We start from the raw sequence: 19,664 nt of genomic DNA, 5'->3' as shown, positions 1-19,664 counted from the left end.
CTTGGCCGTGGGAATAGACGTGTTATTCCGAGTTGCGCTGTACTGGCCATCAGGAAAGCATTTCCTAATCCTGAAAGCGTTGCCTACACAGGATTTAAACCAGCCGTCAGTGAATGATCTGTGTACGGTTTCAATTATCTATATGTGAATAATAATAAGTGAATGTGTAACACGAAATTCAGTAAAAATAAATTACATGAATTACTTTAAGGTACTTGGGTTGTCTTATTGTATAATAGTTGTGCATAAAATGAAGAAAAACATTTTGTGCAGTATGGTCAAAAGCATAAAAACAAACAAAATAATGTACATAGTGTTTAATTATTTTATTATTATAAGAACAAAATAGTGCCAAGGGCTCTGTAGCTTACCACCATATGAACTCTGAAAGAAACACAGCAGACATTCTTAACACACCCCAGAGTTATTGTCCAGTGACCAGCTGCTCAACGGAAGAGTATTTTTGAATCATCTGGATTTAAATGCATAACTCATATCAGACCTCAAACCTAACATGACCACAGCAGTCTTCTCAAAATAAACTAGATATGCACAATTGTATCCCCCTGGTAACCCTCATAAGTATAACCAAGATCAACATGAAATGAATTGATTTTGAGCACCAGTACAATAAAGAAAGATGTGTAGTGTCGAGAGATAGGGAGTCGCAGGCGGTGCAAAAGTTGACTTTATTTGTTACATGTTGTCCGGTTGCAGTCCGGGAAGAAAGAGAGAGAAGACAGGAGGGCACACAATATATATAGAGATCCACATACATGTCCATGTGGAAACAAAACCCCCCACTGTAGTGGCCTCGGTGGCTGTGGCTGGTTGTTGTCATTATATTGTAAATAAGAGAATAAACACTTGTTATTCTCTTACCCTTCGTCTCGCCTCCCTGCTTTTTGTTGCAGCCCAGGAGCCGGGTACGAAGGGTAAGAGAATAACAGAAATAACAAGTGTTTATTCTCTTATTTACAATATAATGACAACAACCAGCCACAGGTCCCCGAGGCTGGCACAGAGAAAGTGCCCAGAGGAGTGAGACCGACGCAACCGCCTGGGCTCCTCCTTTATCCTGCTTTACCAGGTGCAGCTCATCAGATAGGCATCCGCCCACAGGTGCGGCTCATCAGCACCTGAAACAACCTGAACACACACACACACACACACACACACACACACACACACACACACACACACACACACACACACACGCGCGCGCGCGCGCGCACACACACACACACACACACACACACACACACACACACACACACACACACACACACACACACACACACACACACACACACACACACACACACACACACACACACACACACACACACACACACACACACACACACACACACGTGGTGTGGAGGGGTCGTCACAATCCCTTGAGCAACGGAATTTTTAGAAATACCTGGCAGCCATAGTAGTGAATGGGAAATGCACGCTCTTGGGTGCAAAGAATAAATAAAATGACTTTATGAAATTATTACTTTATATATATATATATTAGGGCTGTCAGTCGATTAAAGTGTGTGTGTGTGTGTGTGTGTGTGTGTGTCGATCGATCGTTGGAGCTATGTGCAACTCAAGGCATATGCTCGAACGGGAGCTGCCTGGACGCTAGGGCTGAACGATTAATCGATTTTAAATCGAAATCGCGATTCGAGATGATGCGATTATCAAATCGCAAAGCCTACGATTTTTTTTAACTTAAAAAAAAAAAGTTTTACATTTTTTTTTTTTTACATTTTTTTTTTCTTATTTTTTTGTGTCAGTCATCCACACCAATCAGAAGTGCTGTGCTCCACATGTACCAGCCATTGTTAATCAATCAGAAGTGACCCATGATTAGGGTTGGGTACCGAGAACCGGTTCGGAACCGGTTCCAACATTTCGATTCCAACGGCATCATTTAGAAATGTGAATTTGGGTTCCGCTTTTCGATTCCTGAGGAGATGTTTCTCGCCGCTCTCCGTAGCCTACTGCATGACTGCAGCGGGGCGGGAAATGTAGCGTTGGGAAGAAAAAAAATGTTTTGACCGTTGGTGCTCATCCTAATGTTCGGCCTTGATGTAACAACATTCATAATTAAGTAAATGTAACACCCTTTTCATCCCGGTTACACTTTTCATTTGCCCTGTACGATGGGCGCTGCAAGTGATGAAAATGGGGGATGTTGGCTTATCTGGCAACCGCAGCTCACAGCCAAAGTGCGAGTGAGCGAGGGAGAAAGGGAGGGCGCTGTTGTTATTAGCATCTGGTGCTAGCTGCTCTAACGGAAGAAGAAGATGTTTCTACAATGATGTGGAGGGAGAGTCCTCTCCAGTCAGACTGAGAGGCTGATAACTTCAGCTCAGTGAGGTAAAGGACTCTCAGTGTTTAGATAGTTCACTTTAGTCTAAGTTATCTCAGTGGGTCTCAAACGTTTTGATCACAATTTATGTAAACACATATTTCCAAGGCACTCTTTTATAATTATTGGGATAAAACAGGTTTGAAATCATTCCAATGTATACTATAGGACAGTAAACCAGACATATCGTTTTAAACTGGAGAGATAAAAAAATATGCATAAATAAAATAGTAAAATAAGATATGAATGAACAACAAAAATAAAATGCGTTACATGTAGGCTATTTGTTATTTAATTATTCAAATGTAAACCGATCTTTTTCATATGGGTGTTTAGAGTTGTACCCCCTAGATCTAGTCTCTAGTAATTCTGCGTGTGCACCAGATTGAAGATTACAATAAACTTCCATTGGGTTGCTTAAAAATAAATATCGCAAATCGCAATCGCAATATTTTTCAGAAAAATCGCAATTCGATTTTTTCCCAAAATCGTGCAGCCCTACGTGGACGCTGCAATCATGTTGCTGCAATCATGAGTGTGCTGACTTCTCGTACAATGTCCCGCTGTCTGGCTTCCTGCATAAAGTCAAGTGCTCGGCGCAGTTGTGTGGATAGAGCACTCCTCTGTTTTCATTTAAACAGCTCCTTATATTCGTTAGCACAGCTAGCTAGCACCAGATGCTAACAACAACAATGCACGTAAGGTCTCTCTCTCGCTCGCTCGGGCCACACATACACACACCCTCCCGGTCCTCCCGATGGCCAGATGGTGCCTGCCGGTGAGCGTGGAAGTGTGGTCTGCTGCAAGCGGGCGGCAGGAGCGGGGCTGTCAGCATCAGCTTGTAGATGGTATTTTAAACTCGATGCGCTCTGAAACTACGGGGTGGCAGAGGACAAAAAATACACATGCATTAATCGCATTAAAATAATTAGTGGCGTTAAAAATGTTTTGCGTTAACGCGTTATTAACGCGTTAACTTGACAGTCCTAATATATATATATTTATATATTACTTATCCTAGCTCCACATCCAACACACTGTTTATGATCGTAAAGACACAGAATCTAACGGTGCCGACCTCTATAAGCAATTAGTGTTGTCACGATACCAACATTTTGGTTTCGATACCGATACCAAGTCAAGAATTGCGATTCCGATTCTTTTTCGATACTTTTCTTAAAAAAAGGGAAACACGGAATATCGGCTTTAAAATTAGGAATAACAGATGATTTTAGCAGTCAGAACAACTAAAGCAGCAGTGTTACTAAGAACAGAAACGCCAAAGAGTCACATCTAATATAAATATATATAAAAGCATTTATTTTAATTGTGTAGCAGTGAGTTTATCATTTTGGCAGCACTATTGAGCATTTTGAAAATGTATTTTCATGCCTCTGTGCAAGGCTTAGTCTTTCTATCTTTATAAGTAACTAAATTCATAAACTCAAGTACTACTTGGGTACAATTTTGAGATACTTGTACTTTATTTAAGTATTTCAATGTTTCTTTTGCTACTTTGTACTTATAATCCACTACAGTTCAGAAATAATGGTGTACTTTTCCTCCACTACATGTATTTAATCCCTTTAGTTACTTCACAGATCTGGATGAATGATGTGAAATATAATCAAGTGTTAAATCAGACTTTAGTTCCACCTGGAGTAAATCCACCAGCTACCCTGCAGTCTACAAAGTCATTCAAACTAGCTGAACATTTATCAGCTTTGAGAACACTTTCATGATCAATCATTATAAAACATATCATATATATTATTCTGAAATGGACCAATCTGCACAATGACTACTTTTACTGTCGCTACTTTAATACTTTTACTTGAGGAACATTTTGAATGCAGTACTTTTACTGTAACAGAGTATTCCTACACTCTGGTGCTTCTAGTACAAGACCTGAGCACTTCTACTTTTACTGTCGCTACTTTAACTATATTTTGATGATAATACTTTTGTACTTTTATTTGAGGAACATTTTGATTGCATGATTGTTCCTACATTCAATCAATCAATCAATCAATGTTTATTTATATAGCCCAATATCACAAATGTTACATTTGTCTCAGTGGTCTTCACAGTGTGTACAGAATATCAGTATGACAATACGACACCCTCTGTCCTTAGACCCTCACATCGTACAAGGAAAAACTTCCAAAGAAAACCCAGTTTAAAGGGAAAAATGGGAGAAACCTCAGGGAGAGCAACAGAGGAGGGATCCCTCTCCCAGGACGGACAGACGTGCAATAGATGCCGTGTGTAAATTGAAAAGATAATACATTTGCGTATCTGGCCGTGCAACACTCACTGTGTCACATACTGTATGCAGAAGTATTATTTTAAGCAACACATAAGTTGACGAAACACTCGAGACAAATGTAATTGAAGTCAGATCGTGTTTTAGACGGGGCAGTGATATCATAAACCTGTTAATGTACGCATTCAAACACTTTTTCTTTTGCCAGCTGTATTCACCTTGCAGGTGCAGCTCTGAGGCTTTGATCCTGGATAAAGTGTTTAAGTCATGGATGTTTAAAGTTTAACTTCTTCATTTTTGACTAGTATTAAAGTTCACTTTTCATTCAGGAAGTATGACGCTGCGCTGTCAGTACGCTTCTCCATGTTTGTGATTGGTCGAATGCTCCAGATACCACCCCTTTCATGTGAACGCGCACCTAACTAGATAGGACACGGCTGGCTTGAGCGATCCACTTGATAACCAGCGTCGTAGTACAGTTTAGCGAGAGCGCGTATGTTTTGGATTAGGCCAACCGGCTAACTCAAACATATCCAGGTTAGGTTGAACCAGCTTCGTAGCATAGGCCCCAGGTCTCCCTGTTTGAACTGGTCCCGTAGCAGCCTGCGGTCGCTCGTTAGCTGTTCTAATGAAGGGAAACACAGTGAAGGCACGGCTCTTTGCAGCTGGTGCTGCTCTTCTCAGATTCTGCTGAGTTACACGTTACTGCCTCCTGGTGCTGCAGAGATTTCATGAAGTGAAGGAGGTTTTTCTTCTATAAAGCAGCTGTGGGCAGCAGATACTGTGAGAGTCACAGACATGAATACATAGGTCAAGGCAGACTGGTTCACAAACTCTCCTGTTTTGCCGATCCGGTGCTTGAACAAATAACTACACCCCTGGCCGAAATGTCCCTAAAATGAAGTCCGAGTTTGAAATATATCTCAAATAATGTATGTATTTCCCCACATAAACATAACAGTCTGCAATGAAACGGCTGTCTCCTGTGGGCTCCACTTCCTACTTTCTCTCTCTTTTTTTTCCCTCTAGGGGCTTCGTACAATACAAAAACAAATGCAAATATTTTATTTTAAAAAGTAAAGTCCTTTCGAGTAATCTGTCTCAAGCCTAAGTCTCAAGTCATGAATACCAAGTCAAAGTCAAGTCGAGTCTTTTATCAATGTTAGTCAACTCATTTGACTCGAGTCAAGTCATGTGACTCGAGTCCCCCACCTCTGGTATATACTTTGGTTATAATATTACTGTATCAAATATAATAAACACAAACAGTTGATAAGTAGTATTTTGTTAACTCAAGGTTTATATTAAAGGGGACCTATCATGCAAAATGCGTGTGTGTGTGTGTGTTCAGGTTGGTTCAGGTGCTGATGAGCCGCACCTGTGGGCGGATGCCTATCTGATGAGCTGCACCTGATAAAGCGGGATAAAGGAGGAGCCTAGGCGGTTGCGTCGGTCACACTCCTCTGGACACTTTCTCGGTGCCAGCCTCGGGGACCTGTGGCTGGTTTTTGTCATTATATTGTAAATAAGAGAATAAACACTTGTTATTCTCTTACCCTTCGTCTCGCCTCCCTGCTTTTTGTTGCAGCCCAGGAGCCGGGTACGAAGGGTAAGAGAATAACAGAAATAACAAGTGTGGTGTGGAGGGGTCGTCACAATCCCTTGAGCAAACGGAATTTTTAGAACTACCTGGCAGCCATAGTAGTGAATGGGAAATGCATGCTCTTCGGTGCGAAGAATAAAATGACAATTAGTGTTGTCATGATACCAACATTTTGGTTTCGATACCGATACCAAGTCAAGAATTGCGATTCCGATTCTTTTTCGATACTTTTCTTAAAAAAATGGAAATATGGAATATCGGCTTTAAAATTAGGAATAACAGATGATTTTAGCAGTCAGAACAACTAAAGCAGCAGTGTTACTAAGAACAGAAACGCCAAAGAGTCACATCTAATATAAATATATATAAAAGCATTTATTTTAATTGTGTAGCAGTGAGTTTAACATTTTGGCAGCACTGTTGAGCATTTTGAAAATGTATTTTCATGCCTCTGTGCAAGGCTTAGTCTTTCTATCTTTATAGCCACTGGTGTAAAGTAACTAAGTTCATACACTCAAGTACTACTTGGGTACAATTTTGAGATACTTGTACTTTATTTAAGTATTTCAATGTTTCTTTTGCTACTTTGTACTTCTAATCCACTACAGTTCAGAAGTACATGGTGTACTTTTACTCCACTACAGTTCAGAGGTACATGGTGTACTTTTACTCCACTACAGTTCAGAGGTACATGGTGTACTTCTAATCCACTACAGTTCAGAGGTACATGGTGTACTTCAACTCCACTACATGTATTGAATCCCTTTAGTTACTTCACAGATCTGGATGAATGATGTGAAATCTAACCAAGTGTTGAATCAGACTTTAGTTCCACCTGGAGTAAATCCACCAGCTACCCTGCAGTCTACAAAGTACTTCAAACTAGCTGCACCTTTACCAGCTTTGAGAACACTTTCATGATCAATCATTATAAAAATATCATATATATTATTCTGAAATGGACCAATCTGCACCATGACTACGTTTACTGTCGCTATTTTAATACTTTTACTTGAGGAACATTTTGAATGCAGTACTTTTACTGTAACAGAGTATTCCTACACTCTGGTGCTTCTAGTACAAGACCTGAGCACTTCTACTTTTACTGTCGCTACTTTAACTATATTTTGATGATAATACTTTTGTACTTTTATTTGAGGAACATTTTGATTGCATGATTGTTCCTACATTCAATCAATCAATCATCAATCAATGTTTATTTATATAGCCCAATATCACAAATGTTACATTTGTCTCAGTGGTCTTCACAGTGTGTACAGAATATCAGTATGACAATACGACACCCTCTGTCCTTAGACCCTCACATCGTACAAGGAAAAACTTCCAAAGAAAACCCAGTTTAAAGGGAAAAATGGGAGAAACCTCAGGGAGAGCAACAGAGGAGGGATCCCTCTCCCAGGACGGACAGACGTGCAATAGATGCCGTGTGTAAATTGAAAAGATAATACATTTGCAACATAGGTAGTCCAAATGTTTGGAAATGCATGTGTGTATAATAGGAAGATGAATCCACGAGGATATCCATCCAGGACCTATGATCCAGGACCACAGCCACGACTCAAGATCCAGCGCTCGCGATCCAGGACACAGGACCGCAGGATCATCCATGACTCCGGATCTCAGCGTATATAGACACCAAAAAGAAAGACATTTGGGGAAGCTGGGTTAATCGGAACATGAGTGTACATGGGTATAGACAGAGAGAAGGAAGAAGTAAGATGTCCCCCGACAAACTAAGCCTATATCAGCACACATCACATTCTGGTACTTCTACTTTAACTCAAGTACAAGACCTGGGTACTTCTACTTTTACTCAAGTACAAGATATATACTTATACCACCTCCGTTTATAGCCTATGAAAAAAACTAATAGAAAACGAAGGCTAAAGCTAACGTTAGCAGATAGTGATGTTAAGTTTGCTCAACGATAATATTGCGACAGAAAAACTTTTCAGTGCACATCACGCTCTGCTGCTCCGACAGGAAGCTCTGCTCTGAACACCTGAACGGCCCGTTCACAGACTTCTGGCGTCTTTTTTGTCAACAAGCCGAGGCGCAGCGGCAGTTGCACTCCCACTTGCAGCCATGCTTCTCGTTTTCTCACATGCTCTGGCAGCTAGCGCGTGGCCGCGTGCAAGAGAGAGGGGAGGGACTTAGAACGTGCTTGAGAGGAGCGGGACTGCAGGCACGGCTGCAGTGCAAGGAGTGGAAGCAGAGCGCTGAACACACACGGCTCTTATTAAACGGCGTTTTTTCACGGGAGTACTTTTCCCCGTCATTCTTAAAGTACCGATACTAATGAAACGGAGGAATCGTACCGTTTTTAACGGCAGGGTATCGCGGTACCTTTCAAGTATCGGTACACCGTGCAACACTATAAGCAATACAATTTAATAAAACTGCAATTCCGTTATCTGCGTTATCTGCTGTGCTCCGTGCGCTTTGAAATCTAATCAAAAGTTGTTTACCTCAATTCTTTGGCGTTTCTCCATCGCCCGGCTCTTTCGTTCTTTCAGTGATTTCTTGTGCTGAAATATGGAGGGGACGGCTCCGGGTTTCAGCCTCCGATGTACTATTAATGCTTCTGCACCAACAGACTTGATGATAGCAGGATCAACGTCGTATGCATCACACGCGAAGTGGTCAGAACACAACTTGCTCCATTTTGTCGGTTGCCAGCCAACACGATTCACTAAAATAATCAATTTTTGGCAGATGATTTGGTCTTTGGGAAATGCATGGAAAACTCTCCCAGATCCTGCACCGTTCGTACAACAAAAATCACGACAATGACCCATGTTAATTCCGTTTTCTTTTCGAAAAACATGTGACCGAGACTGCCGAGTCTGGATATTTGGTCCAGAGACTGTTTGGCAACAATGACGTCACGCGCGCGGAGGCTGCTGGGAATGTCATGTCAGAAATTCAGACAGCTTTGGGTCGAGTTTTGTATCAATAAAAAGCTTTTTTTCGGGTGTATTATCTCGATTTAAATAAAATAAAAAATACAGGCAGTCTTAAAAACAACATTTCTATAAAAATGTAGCATATTTGGAAGCTTTGCATTTGATCTTTAAGCCAGGATGTAATATTCTCCAACACATCAGTGACCTTGGTTGCAGCCTCTTCTGCGGTTTTGCCATGAGTAAAAACAACTGTATCATCAGCATACATTAATACATCACATTCTCCACACACAGAAGGCAGATCATTTACGTACATACTTGTTACGTCCCCCTCTAGGGTAGAGGAAATCAACATACACCAGAATGGAATTGGTAATAATTATAAATGGGTTTATTTTAAATAGCAGAGGTAAACAAAATGGCAGGCATGCAGCCTGGAACAAACAAATTTGTCACAGGTTGAATAATAACCAAACAAAGGGAGGACTGTAACAAAAGGAGTCTACTTGCATACAAGTAAATAAACACTTTTGCACTAAATAAGAAACTAAACAAAACCTCACTTTAAAGTGGTACAACTAACACACATAATCTATACAAAAACACAGCTAAACTAAAGGCAACAGTCACAAAATCCTAAGCTACTCTAAACCACTCTAACCTCTAACTAAGCTACTCTAGACACTACTAACACACAATATCAGACGGAGATGGGCACACAAGTTCAGGTCTAAGGACCAAGTAGCGTCTGTCCCACATCAGTGCCTCCAGAGTGATGATTGTCCCCAGGCTTTGAATTCATCTCCAGCAGGTGCGGGCCGGCTGTGCGCTGCGATTGGAGTGCGTCGGGCCCGGCGTGCTCCAATCACAACCCTCAGGGGGCGGACCAGGAGATGGCAGCCAATGACGTCAGGGCAATCGCACTGCTCATTTACATACAAAATAGATTAACACAATAAAGACGACCCGGAAGACAGCAGCCGTAACCATACTAAACAGGATTGGGCCCAATACAGAGCCCTGTGGTACTCCAGTTGACAAACATAGTGCACTTGACTTATGGTTCTCAATTTGAACACATTGGGAGCGGGATGAAAGATACGAATTAAAGAGGTTGGTTTGCAATAAGATGTTGTGAATAACAGTGTCAAAAGCTTTCCGTAAGTCAAGGAACACGGCCCCCACAACCCCACCCCTGTCCATTGATGCCTTAACTTTCTCCACGAAGAAGCATGTCGCTGTTTCTGTTGAGTGATTAGCCCTGAATCCAAATTGCATTGGATGCAGTGGAAAGGAGCTGTTGTTGAGATTGATTTGTTTGGCAATCAATTTCTCAAATACCTTGGATACTATGGGTAAGATACTGATGGGCCTATAGTTGGACAAAACAGTTCTTTAGCCCCTCTGTCCTGGGGGTTGTCAACATGGATGTTAAAATCACCAACAATGACTAGATGGTCAAAGTCAAAACACACTATAGACAGCAGTTCAGTAAAGTCATCAAAAGAAGCTAAAAGAAGCTAAGAGCACAGCTGAACTCCCGCAGCCCTGGGGGGCCCTACATTGGTCGTGATGGCAGATGACAGGGTTTGGTCAAGTTGCTCTCTCCTCATACCAGTAAATTAGGTATGGATTTACTTCCATTTTGGCCATTCTTGACACCAAGATGTCTGCTTGTATTGTGTTGCTGCTGAGAAGTCTAGGAAGAGGGCTCTTGCATAGGTGTGACGTTTATCTAAATGTTTAGTGATGATGTGAACCAGAGCAGCAACAGTACCACCCCCTTGCTTATAGGCAAATGGTATGGATCAAGTATGTCTTGTCTGTCACAATAGGTTTAGCTGAAGAGGTCATTCCTGTCACGGTTCTCATGGTGTCCCACACTTTTTTGGGGTCTTTGGCTTTAAAAGAATTTCCCAAAAGCTCTCTGTGTGTTTTGATTCCCTCAATTTGACTTTCAGTTCTCTCTCTGTCTGTTCAAGTGCTCCATAGTCTTTGTTTTTGAAAGCTATTTTCCTGGTTTTTATAACTTATTGTAATGTCCTTAGTCACATATGATTTATTACTTGGATATATCTGTATTTCTTTAGTGGGAACACAGAAGTTAATATAGTCTTTGGTAACAGTAGTTATTTCATCTAGTGAACCTTCCTGAAACATTTCCCAATCTGTCCAATGAAAACAGGCTTTCAACTGTTCCCTACTTTCATTTGTCCATGTCCTTATTACTTTCTTTTCTAGTTGACTTCCCTTGAGTTTGGTCTTATACACTGGTATCATATTCACAACATTATGATCAGAGTTCAGTATTGGTGGTCTGTATTTAGACACATAGGCTCCTTTATCATTAACAAAGCATTTGTCCAGGATATTGTCTTTCCTGCTGTGATCCCTAACACACCAGGTAACACAGTCTCCAGGCGACATTGCTTCATGTCCCGAGCACTATTGCCGGTGCATCGGGGTGGCTGAGTTGCAGCTCGTGAACACAGTGTCCTCTGCCGCTGGGAGGCACGTAAACAACAAACGGTAAAATACACCCGAATTCTCTGGTCAGAGAAAAGGGTCTTAACGCCATGCCGAGAATTTCTACGTTGGGATTGCAGGTTTTACATTTTACTGAGTATGATCGGCACCACAGATCATTAATATACACACAAATACCGCCTCCTCTGGTTTTCCCGGAGTTCGCATCCCTGTCTGCTCGAACAAGGGTGAATTCGGGTAATTCAAAGAGAGATTCAGGCATCGTAGATTGTAGCCAACTTTCCGTGAAACATAATAAAGAGGCCTTGAGAAATTCATGACAGTACCTTGTGTATGTCCTTAGTGTGTCCACGTTGTTGTGACCACAGGTTTGTGAGAATGATGGATGGAAGTGGTGGCCGGCTGAATCTCCGCCGTATTCTGAACGCCTCCCCTCCTTCCTCGTCTCTTTTTCCTGATGTTTCTAAGCGGCTCCCAAGGGATTTCATCCAATAACAAATAGCACAGGTGGCTTGGTGTATTCGTAGGAGGCCGATCGCATCGTAGCTCTAGCATAGCCTCGCGGCTGTAGCAGAGGCCGGGGCTCCTCGCCATACCTGTTCGTGCTGTCACTCAGGTGTGTCTTGGAAAGTTGAATGGCCAGACATGGTCTGCAGAAGGCAAATGTAATCCACAGGATCAAAAGCATGGTCTCTCCAAATGACGTTTCATACAGACACGACAAAGTTTAGACAATAATTAGACCAAAAAACAAAACACAAGAGGAACGGAGTATACTGAGACTCGCAGTGACAGGATGCCGTCTCCCTCTGTCTCCTGTATACTAGGGCTGTGCATCTTCACTGGTCTCACGATTCGATTTGATTATCCTGTCAACGGTTCGATTCAATTCGATATCACGATTCATACCAATGCGTTGCATCCTCAATTTTCTATATTACTGCACATGGCTTATTTTTCATTTCATTTGTTTCCTCCCCAAATCTCTAAAAAAGGGGCTGCAACGGATCTGATACAGACTGATTCAGATTTGAACACTTTACTGACATCAGTGAGCGGAGCGGAGTGATCTAGATCTGCATGAATGTGTTATTTATAATGACCGCGTCGCTGCACATTATCCCGCTTATCACACGGCCACATTCTCAACAAAGTAACGATATGACTCCCAATATTAATTTAAATAGTTTTATGGATTTAGAAAATTATTTTATTGATTTAAAAAATAGTTGTATTGATTTAAATTGACATGCATCCGCTAAGAGAAATAGTCCGTTGTTACCGTTTGAACTAACGTAGTAACGGCAGGAACTGCTTCGATAGCGTTTTTGAGGAGCTTTTTGATTACAGATTTGAAAACATCGTTGCTTGCTTTAAAAGTAGCACAATTCATTATGTCAAACCTTGGAAAGTATCTAGATATCCCTGCCCTAATGCCAAAGTAACTGCACACTGAATATGTGTTGCCGTTTGATGTCTGTCTGGACCGCTGCGTAAAAAAGAGGGTTTCTGCTCCGTTACTTCTCTTCTTACTTCTATAAGAATAAAACAAAGTGGACAGAGATCTCTTTTTCTCCCCCTCTTCTCCCCGCCTCAGCCCAGCAGCTGATCTCAAAGCACACTCCCCTCTCCTGCAGGGGGTGTGGTCAGCTGCAGCTCACAGAATCAGCCCCCTGCAAAAACAGCGCTGGAAAGAGCAAATAGAGCGAAATGAGGCGTGGCTAAAATGCAGGATCTTTTTGGTATTTTGAAAAAAAAACTATATTTATATACTTTATATAGGTATGGCCCTACAATATATTGTTCAAATATCGCATGATAGGTCCACTTTAAGTGAGTTTTTATTGTGTTAACTTGTGTATTTATGCTTTTTAGATTGACTATCTCTCTTTCTCTGTCCGTCTGTTCTAGAAACCAAAAGGAAGAGAGAGACGTCACAGCTGTCACCAATGTGACAAATCCTTCACAACATCTGGAACTTTAAAGAGCCACCTGCTTATTCACACAGGAGAAAACCCGTACAGCTGTGAAGAGTGTGGGATAACTTTCACTAGATCAGGTGCTCTCAAAAGACATCACCGTATTCACACTGGAGAAAAACCGTATTGGTTTCAGCTGTGAAGAGTGTGGGACAACTTTCAGTACATCAGGTGATCTGCAAAGTCATCACCGTATTCATACTGGAGAAAAACCATACTGGTGTGAAGAGTGTGGGACAACTTTCACTACATCAAGTAATCTCAAAATACATCAACGTATTCACACAGGAGAAAAACCGTACAGCTGTGAAGAGTGTGGGACAACTTTCACTCAATCAAGTGCTCTCAAATCACATCAACTTATTCACACGGGAGAAAAACCGTACAGCTGTGACGAGTGTGGGACAACTTTCACTCAATCAAGTGCTCTCAAATCACATCAAGTATTCACACGGGAGAAAAACCGTACAGCTGTGAAGAGTGTGGGACAACTTTCACTCGATCAAGTGCTCTCAAATCACATCAACGTATTCACACGGGAGAAAAACCGTACAGCTGTGAAGAGTGTGGGACAACTTTCAGTACATCAGGTGATCTACAAAATCATCACCCTATCCATACTGGAGAAAAACCGTACTGGTGTGAAGAGTGTGGGAAAATGTTCACTACATCAAGTGCTCTCAAAACACATCATCGTATTCATACTGGAGAAAAACCGTACAGCTGTGAAGAGTGTAGGACAACTTTCACTCAATCAAGTGCTCTCAAATCACATCACCGTATTCATACTGGAGAAAAACCGTACTGGTGTGAAGAGTGTGGGAAAACGTTCACTAGATCAAGTGCTCTCAAATCACATCTTCGTGTTCACACAGGAGAAAAACCGTAGTGGATTTAAGAGTGTAGGAGCCGCAATTAAGCATATTTTGGTTTTTTCACAGTTTACAATAAATAATTCCCATCTATAGAGTGGCGAAGTCACGCCCATCTACTTCCGGTCCATGGGATCTTATTTCGGAAAAATAATGTGTTGAAGTCAATGGAGAGAGAAAACGTATCTTTCGATCCCGTTTGAATAGTGCCATGAGTTACACATATGATGTTTGTCAATCTTAAAAAATTATTTCCATGTCAAAAGAGACACAATTTGTCGTAAAACTGTTGAAATATAAGACAACTACGCAAAAAAAATACGCAACTACAAAGACTACTAATCCCAGACTAATCGCGTAAGTGATGTCACAATTGTCTTCCTCCACTAATACCTCATTCACACCAACGGTGTTTCGGGGCCGGTTCGGAGCTGGAGCTTGAAAAGCACCGGGTTTTCCTCTTCACACCGCAGCGGAGCAGCCTCTTAGCTCCGGAATCCGGTTCATTTCAAGCACCATAAAATGTCCGGCTAGAGCAAAAGCATTGCATATGTCACTCTTACATCGAGGCGGGGGCGGGATCAACAACAACAAGAAGCCCGCGTTTGATCAAGTTTGTACACAACAATGGAGAAACTTAACAAGCAGCAGTGGTCCACTGAAGAGACCAGTTACCTACTGGGAATCTGGTCTTCCGAAGAGGTACAAAGGAAGCTGGAGGGGAGTACGCGGTCCAAAGCAATTATCCAACAATTGCAGAAAGAGATGGCAACCGCTGGTTTTTACCGTACCGTGGAACAGATTGGCAACAAATTCAAAAAAAGTCAAGAAGGACTATCGGGAACAAAAGCGAGACCTCGGACGGAGTGGTAGCGGTCGTCCAAAAAGAATTCCACATTATGACTTGCTAGACTCGGTCCTCGGGGACAGACCGACGAGTGGTTTTGGATCCACGGTGAACTCGCTTTCTCTCATGTCGATGATGTTGCAGGACGAGTCGCTGAGTGTGCAGAGCTCATTTGATGCCGGTGAGTTATGCATTACCCATTTGTTTCATTTGTGACTACAACATAAACTAAACCATGTAGCTATCGACAGACCTGGTAATAAAGCTAAAGTTGACCTACTACAGCTACCGGATGTGTGCATCCAAACCAATAATAGCCCTAGCATGCTAATGCTAACAATAATAAACAAAGGTATCCCCATGGTAAAGACAGCTAACGCCTCCAATGTATCTTCTTTCTTCTCACTAACGATTTATGATTCATTGTGTTTATATTGTGTTTACAGAAATATTTGGTTTGGAGTGTACTGTGTCGGAATCACCACTGCCGTCGGCGTGTAGCTCACCAATGAAGAGTCTCCTTTTCCCACAAGCAGCTCGTCCCAGGAATCTCTGGTGAACCTAATCCAGCCGGTGGGCCGACACAAACAGGGTAAGGTTTACAGTGGTCATAATAGTAATACTGTTCCCTGTTGCCATGTGCATTTATCATGGCATAGTCATTGTAGTAGTTGTTCAAGTTATACAACTGCAGCCATAAGAACAATACAACATTTCATTACACAGTATATAATATACATCTCATAAAATGCCATGAACACAGTGTTGACTTTATTTTTCTCTTTTTGTTGTTAAAAGGAAGCGGGATTTATCATCTGGCCTTCTGGAGAAAAGTGAGGACAGGCTTCAGGAGCAGGACCAGGCAATGCTTCAGGAGGTGCATGTGGCCAATGCTGAGTTCCTACGAGTTTTCACCAGAATCGAGCAGAACAGCCACTCAATGCTTGGCATGGTAGACAGGCTTATGAAGGTGATGGAGGCCAACAACGAAAGCTGACCGTATTTTTTTATGTAAATAGTTCATACCTTTTTTGTATACACATTATAATTATAGTATATTCGCCACACTTTTTGGTGAGTTATTGTCCATACAATAAACAAAATTCATGTCTGATCCATTTTATTGAAAAAACGGATAGGCATGTGTATTTGAGTTAAGAATATAGTCTAAACCGTTTGGGTATCACTTTTTTATAAGAATATAGTCTAAACCACAGAAAAGCTGCAGATAGAGCCATAAGAAAGGAATGCAACTGATTTAATGTGTAATCTTTTTATAGGCAACAATTTAAGCTTTGTTTGTTCCAGGTTTAATATTACTCATGTGTGCAATCCTTATCATTTAAAGTGCCCATAAAATGATGTTTGAAATGTAAATGTATACTTGCAATGTCTTCCTAGGAGAAGGCCCACTCACAGATTGACACACATTTAAATACAGGGCATTCACTTATGATACATTATATATATGAGCCCGATCAATACATGTTTTTTATTCTGATAACAGTATAAACAAGCTACATTGATAGGGATCCTTTTTCTTTTTATTTCCTGTCAAATTAATTAATATAGTTTTTAGTAAGAATATACTATTTTGATAAAGGGTAATAAGATTGAGTATTGCCAATAATGAAATGAACATGTTCCACTGTTGTGTAGATGAACAGCAGTCATTGTTATTATGGATATATAATAAGGACTGCTTTTAACAATGGTTATATGATTTTGGGGAGGCCAGGACTGTATGATAATGTTCTATATTATTTGTAGTTCTATTTATCCAGTTTCAATTGTATTCATAACTCGATGTGCTTTTTATAGTTTTTCTCATTTGATTTTACAATATAGTCTAAACCACAGAAATGACTCTGGAAAAGCTGCAGATAGAGCCATAAGAAAGGAATGCAATTGATTTAATGTGTAATCTTTTTATAGGCAACAATTTAAGCTTTATAGACAGGTTTTATATGTGCAATAAGTTCATTTCAATACATTTTTCAATAAACATTGAACCAGTCCGGCCCTCGACTAGTAACCATTTATTTTTATTTTGGCCCACTGTGTATTTGAGTTAAGAATATAGTCTAAACCGTTTGGTTATGCACTTTTTTTATAAGAATATAGTTCATACCTGTTTTTATACAAAATAAACACACTTCAAGTCTGATCCAGTGATTTTATTGTAAAAAAAAAAGAGGCATGATACAAAATAAATCAGGTTTTACTGCAGTAATATTAGTGGTCCCCCATGTTGAAATAGTCCATCAATGCGGATCTAACATCAGCTCCTTCTTGTCTACCATTATCTGGTAAGGGGTGTAAAGCGGGTTGGTCGTACACAAGTTCATGGCAATCGTCAGTGAAGTTGTCGCTATGTTCCTCACATATGTTGTGTAGGACACAGCAAGTCACTGTCATTATTTTGCTGAGCTCCAGCTCGCAGTCGTTCCTTTTTAGGAGGCACCTCCATCTTCCTTTTAGCCTTCCAAACGCCATCTCAACAACCGACCGTGCACTGCTCAGCCTGTAATCGTAGGTGTGCCGTTCAGGGGTCAGTCTCCCAGTGTCCGAAAATGGTTTCATTAGCCATCTTTCCATTGGATAGGCTGGGTCACCAATTAGGTAATGTCACACATCACAGCCAGAGATGGTCATTTGGTTTTGGCCTAGCAACACGCCATCACTGATAGCCACCCAAAGATTGGATTGTTTTAGCACTCTAGCATCATGTGTACTACCTGGGTCGCCAACACACTAGGGATGTGCATCTCCATCACTGAGGCCGATGCGATGCGCATCTCGATACGTTGCCACGATACGATACATTAACGATACATTTGAAACACCAGGCGATGCGATACGATACGATTCACCCCTGTTGCGATACAGTTCGATACGATTTGATTCAACATTATGCGATTCGGTGCGATACGATGCGATTCAACACTATGCAAAAATAATGATACTTCAACATGGTACGACAGAGGATTTTTGTTTTATTCCTTATATGCAGCAAATCATACATTAACAAAAAAGTGCTTTACATATTTGGTACTGCACATCCCATCATGCCGTTTATTTTTTTACCTTTAAAAGCTCTCCAGAGTACAGTACCATGTTATAACACCTCACAGTTAAACAATGTAAGGATGCATTGCTCATGATTAACAATGTGCAAATAACAGCTACCACAGTGCAATGCCATACAGCTGCCAGCCTGATGTGCTTAACACTCATCCATAGGCTGACTCACCAGTGAGCAGAAAGCAGTGGGTTCTATAACAATAAAGAATACAAATAACCTTTCACAAACAGGTATTTCATAACTGCTTACAGTGAGGAAGACATTTAAATTATTATTGGCCGTCACAGGCTGCTGTAAACTAAACACCACTCTCTCTGACAGAACCCCTCACTGAGTGATTTAACTCATAGTCTAACTTTCAGGTTTCTCTTTTCAGCCGCAGACCCCATGTCGCCTCTTTATCTGCGTCGCTAAGTTCCTCGTACTACTTGTGTACTTTAAAGTGGCTCGGCATCTTTAACAATTTGCGAGCGAGTTTTCAAGTTGACCGTCTGTAGTATATAGTGCCGCGCACATATACCATCAGGACGTTACTGATGGGGTGCGGCTGCGGAGTGATACTGTGTGTATGCAAGCCCGCATCTAGGACGGATCTATGTATCATGCTGTAGACCTGTTGAGTAATAAAGATACCTCATACAAAGGTCTACGGATACCTTATTACTCTCCATGACCTGCGGTCAACTATATAGCATAAAGGATTATTACACCGTCTTTCTTGAACAATCCGAAGTGTTGCCAAACGTTTGATTTGTAGGTATTTTTCGGTGCGCTGTGTTTCTCTTTCTCCTCAACTTCGTGTGTGTTGATAACTGAGACTCTCGGCCTCCGTAGTGGCGAAGCAAATATCAAAAATCGTCTCTGCTGAGCGTTGACAAGATGAGGGGATTTTATATGAATGAATCGTTTTTTTACCGATGCAAAGACGCTACGCAATCAATGCATCGCGAGTTCAACCCAAACTGTAGCCGATGTGCACTCTTTCAACCGGTGCACTCGCATCTTGAACGTTTATGCCGGTGCACCGATGCGAATCGGTGAATCTTAACATCTCTACAACACACACATCCCAGAACATCCCCCTGCCATCAACAACAGCCTGTAGAACAACAGAATGCCATCCTTTTCTGTTATAATAGTCCTTGGGATAATCTCGGGGTGCTAAAATAGGGATGTGGCCATTTCCACCAACTTCTCCACATCAGGAAATGTGATATGTAGTGGAAGCAG

The 19,664-nt window shown here is 41.3% G+C and overlaps 2 pseudogenes; one reads left to right on the top strand and one right to left on the bottom strand.

Moving 5' to 3' along the window:
- Positions 1-19,664, top strand: part of LOC117441148 (zinc finger protein 208-like) — a 447,659-nt pseudogene that overhangs the window by 166,724 nt on the left and 261,271 nt on the right.
- Positions 1-19,664, bottom strand: part of LOC117441147 (zinc finger protein 721-like) — a 424,075-nt pseudogene that overhangs the window by 233,919 nt on the left and 170,492 nt on the right.

Source organism: Pseudochaenichthys georgianus, unplaced genomic scaffold (genome assembly GCF_902827115.2).
Source record: "Pseudochaenichthys georgianus unplaced genomic scaffold, fPseGeo1.2 scaffold_151_arrow_ctg1, whole genome shotgun sequence".
In the NCBI taxonomy this organism is placed as follows: Eukaryota; Metazoa; Chordata; class Actinopteri; order Perciformes; family Channichthyidae; genus Pseudochaenichthys; species Pseudochaenichthys georgianus.
This window is presented reverse-complemented; position numbering and strand designations above follow the sequence as displayed.